General features: G+C 33.9%; 1 long non-coding RNA gene across 1 annotated transcript; it reads right to left on the reverse strand.

Moving 5' to 3' along the window:
• Positions 1-1184: 1184 nt before the first annotated feature.
• LOC114356452 (uncharacterized) lies at positions 1185-3836 on the reverse strand. Its single transcript, XR_003656220.1, has 2 exons — positions 3324-3836; positions 1185-1313 (listed from the first exon to the last, which is right to left on the reverse strand). It is a non-coding gene; the product is annotated as an uncharacterized LOC114356452 (long non-coding RNA).
• Between the last annotated feature and the right edge of the window lie 3888 nt (positions 3837-7724).

Genomic DNA, 7724 nt, shown 5'->3' on the forward strand with positions numbered 1-7724 from the left:
GGTTATGTTTAGAAAATCTAGGAGAACAAATAAAAGTGTAATAGATGTTTATTGCTAATGACATTATGAAGTTGAATGATTCGGAATTATGAACATTAGAGACAGAGTAGTTAGGAATTGTGATTGTTAGGTTGAAAAATTTTAGGAAGAACATTTTCGGACTTCCAATTTTCGGAGTTGAAAATTTAGGTGAACTTTGGCGCACCCGTTTTTAATATTATGAGGCTGTACCAAATGTATTATGGAAGCCGGAAACATTGATTTTTCGGATAGATCCTGTTTATTCTGTAACGTAATTATTGTACCGTTTGATAGAGCTCGTGAAGCAATTTCAGGATCAAGAAAGAAAGAAAGAAAAAATATCTTGTATGGTTTAGAAATAATCGAGTGAGATCACTTATCGTTTCCACCCTGTATAGTCGATTGATTGGCGATACAAGGCAGGCCAACGGTCAGTGCCTGTTTTAACACTATCAAGGCGCCCTCCAACTTCAATTCAAACCCATACAAAAAAATTGGCCAAGTGCGTGTCGTGCCACGCGCAGTGTAGGGTTCCGTAGTAGTCCGTGTTAACAAAATATATATTTCAGAAGCAAGCAATTACTTCGCCTAAAGTCACTTTTAATATTTTCTTTTAAGTGACTTTTTCCAGATTTTTTAAGACAACAGTTTAGTTTTTAGGGCGCCTTACTCGAACAAAAATTTGGACTTTTAACTTAAATATTTTGCAAACCGATCCCTAAATCGAAAAATAGTCTTAGAAACCCCTAAGTCATTTAAAAAGACCTATCAAAATTTACCCCACACGATGGGTTAGAAGATGAAAAAGAAATTCATTCCCACTTTACATGTAGGGGAGCTACCCTAAAAAAAATTTTTTTTTTCAAAATTTTATTCTACCATTTTGTTGGCGTGAGGAGGTATACCATACCTCCACAAAATTACAGCTCTCTAGTGCCAAAAGTTTCCAAGCAAAACCTCGGACGGACAGACAGACTTGACGAAACTATTACCTTGTCAGGACTACGGAACCCTAAAAAGGGAAAACATACCTATAATGAAATATAGGATAGTTTGGGTACTAAATTGCTCAATGGCTCAATCATAGAAAAACCGCCGTTTAGTGATTTTTTGTTATTCTTCATTTAGTTATACGTTAGATACCTACCGTTAATTTATATTCCCTCTGTAGTTGGCAGTGAAGAGTACGGTGTCAAACTCTTCTACGATGAATAACTGGAAGGGTCGATCAGCTCGGAACGCAGGTCTGGCGAGCGGTTTAAGACGCTTGCACTTTTTGTCACCAATTAATACTGAATCAATCATAATATGATATCACTGTAATTTGTTTTACTACCAAAACATAATATTTATAAGTCGTTTTTATTACTCAGTTCTCAATAAAATTATTTGCATTCAACTATTAAGTTCCCTTCGACCTAGTAAAATATTATACAGGGCGTTTCTTGTAAGGTGTCAAGCCGAAGGCAGGTGATAGGTGAGGACTAGACCTATAGATTTCACCCCCATGTATGTTCTACGATTTTTCGCAGTTTAGAAGTTATCGTAATTTTGTTAGAATTATTATGGAATATTTTCATATTCCCTGTTGTATACCAGATGAAGAGCAAGAGCTTCCTCGTTGTGGATAAAAAAAATTCTGTTCAGTTATTGTCTCTAAATGTGTTCTACGTAACATAAACTTAGGGGATTTCAAACATTAGTTAGTCCTAAGAAAGTCAAAAACGTAACGGAATCTCCGACTTACCACTTTAGTGGAGCGATTACAGAAAATAATGGCCTATTAAGTACATGTTTTTTGTGTTATTATGAAATTTCAGAAAACTGCGCAGTTTTTAAAATTATTTTGGACCTATGGAAGTTCTTTTTTTTTCAAACTTTTAAGTTGAAAATTTTAGAATGTTCTGCTAAAAGCATATTTTTTATGTTTCTAGCAAAAATATTGTATCTTGCATCAAAGATAGGAAGGTGATTATTTTTTCAAACATCTGCAATTAATAGGCAATCTGTCAAAAAAAAATAAAACCGACTCCAAAAAACCTACACTAAAACGTCGAAAAATAATTACTAATTACCTACTTATTTATTAGGACGAATTATTAATATTTATGTAGGTATACCATGATTGATACTTCTGGAGTCGGTGCCAAGATTATGAAACATGTAAAGTTTGCCTGCACCGACTCCAAAAGTATCAATCATGGTATACCTACATAAATATTAATAATTCGTCCTAATAAATAAGTAGGTAATTAGTAATTATTTTTCGACGTTTTAGTGTAGGTTTTTTGGAGTCGGTTTTATTTTTTTTTATAAAATTTTACTTATTTCTTGCTTTTTAGTTAACTAATTATTACCTTGATGTTACCACTAAAGGTAGGCAGTACACTGAGACCAAAAAAAAATTGGTTCATAATCGGCGGAGATATTGCGTATAAAAAAGTTCATCCCCAATTTTCCACCCTTGGGGGTGAAATATTTTCTTCAAATTCGCATGAAACCACCCTTTTGATAATACCTATTCAACAAAAAAATAATCGTTCAAATTGGTTTATAATCGACGGAGATATTGCGTATAAAAAAGTTCATCCCCAATTTTCCACCCTTGGGGGTTGTTTTTTTTATTATTAAATTTAAATGGGACCACCCTTGAGGTATTACCTATACGTCGAAAAAAGATTTGTTCAAATCGGTTCATAATTGGCGGAGTTATCGCGTAACAAACATAGAAAAAAAAAAAAACATACGGGTCGAATTGAGAACCTCCTCCTTTTTTGAAGTCGGTTGAAAAGAAAAGTGAACCCAAAAAAAAAATTTAAAGCCTACTAGGTCATAAAATTTGAAAAAATCACAAAATTAACGATAACTTCTAAACTACGAAAAATCGTAGAACATACATGGGGGTGAAATCGATAGGTCTAGTCTTCACCTATCACCTGCCTTCGGCTTGACACCTTACAAGAAACGCTCGGTATAAAAGCCAAGCAATGAAGATGAATAGCATGATGCCGCGATGCCGTAGTAATAGAGACAAGTTCATCTGTTTGAGACAGAAAAACTGCACTACAATTATTTAAAAAAATATCATTATACTTATTTATACCAACTAAATAACATCTCATTCACAGACGCAACTTTTTCTATTTGTTACTTAATTATTGTGAAGGAAAATAGGAAGGGTAAATTATTATCATTACAACAAATATGTACCTAGGTATATCAGTAGGATAGCTTAAGTACTAAATTGCTCAATCATGGAAAAACCGCCGTTTAGAGATGTTTTTGTTACATTATATACCTACGGTTAATTTATATTCCCTCTGTACTTGGCAGTGAAGAGTACGGTGTCAAATTCTTCTACGATGAATAACTGGAAGGGTCGATCAGCTTGGAACACTGGTTTGGCGATCGGTTTACGACGATTGGACTTTCTTTTCTTGTAAAGTAATTCTGTATCAATTATAACAATGATATCACTGTAATTTTTTTTTTTTGTAATTAAATATTTTTTTGTTATTTTTAATAAAATTTTTTGTAATCAACCTTTAAGTTGCCTTTCGCCCATTAAAATATTATAATGAAAGCCAAGCAAAAGAAGCATGATGGTGTAGCAATAGAGACAAAGTCGTCCGATTAAAGCCTGTCACAGACTTAGCTATAATATATAATAATATTTTTATAGCTAGGCATATTACTATACATTTTCTATACTAATTTTCGAGAGACTACACACACAGCTATAAATATATTTCTGTGACTATATGGTGTGCTATAAAAATATTAATACAGTGTGAGTCACGTTAAAGTGTACATATGAAAATGGATAAAACTAGACCTATTTTTATCGACAAATAAGAGGTCAAAATTTTTTTGAGATTTTTTTGAAATTTTTTATAGAATTTTTTTTCTTCCAATTACTTATTGTAAAGGGCTACCTAAGTAAACTCCGACAAACTTTACTTCGACATTACGTTACTCCGACATTTCTGAATATCGACATGACTTTACTTCGACACTACACTACTCCGACAAAGGATATTCGCCTTTGTCTAAGTAGTGTAGTGTCGAAGTAAAGTCATGTCGATATTCAGTAGTGTCGGAGTAACGTAATGTCGAAGTAACGTTTGTCGGAGTTCAGTTTTTGAGCCATTGTAAAGAAAACGTAATAACTTTTAAACAAAGCGGTATATCCTGATAAAATAAAACAGTAATAATGCTAAATAACAGGCAATACTAAATACATAAATAACACAAAAAAGGCCAACAAATAATAAAAAATGATACTTTTTGAAAAAAAAATCCGCTTGTAAATTCGTATTTTTTTGGTTATTTGATAAACTCCAAAAAATGCCCCTACAAAACGAATGTAAATTTATTAGTCTACGTTTATTAGTTTCGACGTAATTGTAAAACTCAAAGCCTTGTAATTTTTTGAGAAATGGGACAAGCCCCAAATTTGAAGTATTTTCATCGATAAAATTGCCCATAGATTACGCCCTTAAAGTTTGATCACTACATGCCCGGACACACTGTATATTATAGCTAAGTCTGTGACGGGCTTAAGAAAAAAATTTACCTGCACTATTATATTGAAACAAAAAACTATTTATTTTTAATTTACATCCCAACTAAATAACATCTCATTCACAGACAGAACTTTTTCTATTTGTTACTATTTTGGGGGGAAATGGCAAGCGTATTTTATTACTTTTTTATGGGGATATTGTTAGTATTGTCCTGTTACCATTTTATTATTTGCATACCAAGTGGTTCTAAAAATACAAAATAAATATTACAAGTAATCTCTGGGCCCGATCCAATAAAATGATATCACTGAAAGCCGTAAATTGGGCCGATTGTTAGTTACTAGGAAGATTTATTAAAATTATAACGATATGCTTTGATAAAATGTAATAAAAAAGTTTTGTAAAATTTAAATAATTATCGTAATTAGTGTACTAATTAAGATTTTCTTCGATATGCGCCTATGAAAAGCGTGACATAGGGTCGGCTGAGCAGGGCGTAGAAAAATGCCCGATTGGCGCAAAACCACCGCGGCCTTATTGGTGGAGCAGCACTACGGCCAAATACACCCAAAAAACCTGCAATATAAATACTTTTTTCATGTGTGTTCTTTCATGAGCGGCCACATAATATAACGATTTACTATTCTAATAACCACTGTATAACTTATACGGAGTGTTGATTTCAGTCCTCGCCATATTTATTTAGGTGATCTATTATGACTGATATGTATAAACGCATTATCCACCAAAAACAAATTACAAACGAAAGTGGAATTTTTAGCGAATATTTTCAAATTCAAATCTTTCCACCAAGTCGAGCAAAAAAGCGGCACGGCCGTACCATCCTTTTCTCGAAGCAATTCAGGCCATTTTCGACAGCCTGTAACTTCGTTGTGGATAAAACTAGAAGGCTGAATTTTCATTAGCTATGCAGGCATTGTAAAGACACGGTATATTTAAAATTTCATTCAATTTGAACCAGTAGTTTAAGAATTATAACGGGTCAAAGTTACTTAATTTTGTCACTGACTGACTGACTCACGGCCTGTTCATCTCCGCGAGTTTACATCGAAAACAAAACACGCACGATGGCCCACCTACAGGATACAATTCGACAAGGCCTCACATACGAGCGAACATTTGACTCACGCACGCATATTCTTGTGTATGATGGAAGAAAATAGTGTACTAAATACTGTGCAGTATTTAACTGCCTAAATAATAATAAAAACACAGAATGTACTTTTTTAAGTTGCCTCAAGACACTGAGAGGTAAATAAGTAGTTAATATTATTCATGATAATTCATGCTAAATTATGTATTTCCTCCTCCGCCATTTTCCGCAGTTTGGCACCTCACGTCACATCTTTTTACTAAGTCAGCCCTATAGCTTCGGCGCAGTGCCGATCACTGACGTTTGTCAACAAAATGGTGCTTGACTCTTGAGACAGGCTAAATTACACCATATTGTTAATGACATTGAGCATACATTTTTTTAAATACCTTCGCGAAGTAAAACTTCTGTACGTAGTACTTATTATTATTCTGTGGTAATACCAAGTCCAGGCCAGGAAATCTTTAACGTTTTATATAAATATATTGACTTGGCCATCGCATGAAAACACGTGTAAATTAAATTATTTAGTGCGATGGCCAAGTCAATAATTTATGTAAAACGTTAAAGATTTCCTGGCCTGGACTTGGTATTACATGGATCTTACAACTTTTTACCGTAGAACAACTGAGTTGCGAGACTTGGTTTTTTTGACAAGTATTGTTTTTGATGGGATTCATTTATTCATTGCATCATTCATTCATTCCGCGCGACATCTACTGTACTGTGGCTCGCAATTACTGCAATGCATTTACACTGTGGCACCATAGAGCTACGCGGATCGCTCGCTTATCATGTCCATCATATCGGATAGCCTACTGAAGGAAGCCACGTAAAGTAGGTAGTGTAAATAGGTATTTTTCTTTGACTAACTAAAGTTCGTTTTAAATTTTTTTCGAAGTCAATTTTTTTACTGATTCGTGATCAGAATAAGCTACTTAATCAACTCCCTAAATATAGCGAGGATTGAAATCAACACCCTGTATAGTAGGTAGGTACGACTAAACCAAATTAATTACATATTATTTACCCAGTACCGTATAGTTAGTCTAGAGCCCATTTAAAAGTTTAAAGTAAATCTACTTAGGTGTCATCTTAAATGGGTATAATTAATTAATCATTTACATTCAGAATGGAGAAGTATAGACAATTTGGTATCTTCTTGCTCATAAAAAAAGGAATAACCATGTTTAAGGTCAGTCAAAACAAAGATGAGTGAAATACTTGCTACATTCAAATCGGAAAATTACTCAGGGCATTGACGAGATATGAAAATATTGTATGAATTTGTATCGCCCTGAAAAATAACTGTATACTAAGGCTGAGTTGCACCATCTAATCTTACTTTAACTTTGACAAACGACAAAAATCTGTCAAACTCCATTCAAAAAGCACATGTTTTGTCATTGTTACGGTTAAAATAAGGTGGTGCAACTCAGCCTTTATATTATGTCTTTTATTATAACAACGACTGTAAGTATATTATTAAGTAGTCTGTGCTGCAACTGAACTAACTACTGTAACAACTCATACGAAACACTATAAAGTACCTTCAAAAGTGAGAAACTTACTTCTTGCCATTTTCCCAGTTATAAGACAGGTGTTAGGGTGAATATTTCCTTATTATATAGGGTGTTTTTTTATACAACTTCAAAATGAAATAAAATATGTAAAAATATATTTTATTCATATGGCATTGTCTTGTTTAAAAGATGTTCTTATGGCATTTATGCTTCAAAATGATTTCGGGCCTAAGGGTGCCACGGTTGGCTCAAATGTAGCGTAATCGAGATGTCCAATTTTCAATTTCTTTTTCGGGCAACTGGGGCCATACATCGGCAATAACGTGACGAATTTTGGCATTCACTTCCGTAGTTTATCTGCGCAGTAGTGGACTTCACATATCCCCAGAGAAAATAATCCATAGGCGTGAGATCACCCGATTGTGGAGGCAAATTCAAAGATCCATCACGTGAAATTATGCGCTCACCGAATGTTTCCCGCAATAAATTGAATGTGTCGCGTGCTGGTTGGATGGTAACACGATCATGTTGAAACCATAG

Source organism: Ostrinia furnacalis, unplaced genomic scaffold (genome assembly GCF_004193835.3).
Source record: "Ostrinia furnacalis isolate ACB-3 unplaced genomic scaffold, ASM419383v2 OfSCF2808, whole genome shotgun sequence".
Classification (NCBI taxonomy): Eukaryota; Metazoa; Arthropoda; class Insecta; order Lepidoptera; family Crambidae; genus Ostrinia; species Ostrinia furnacalis.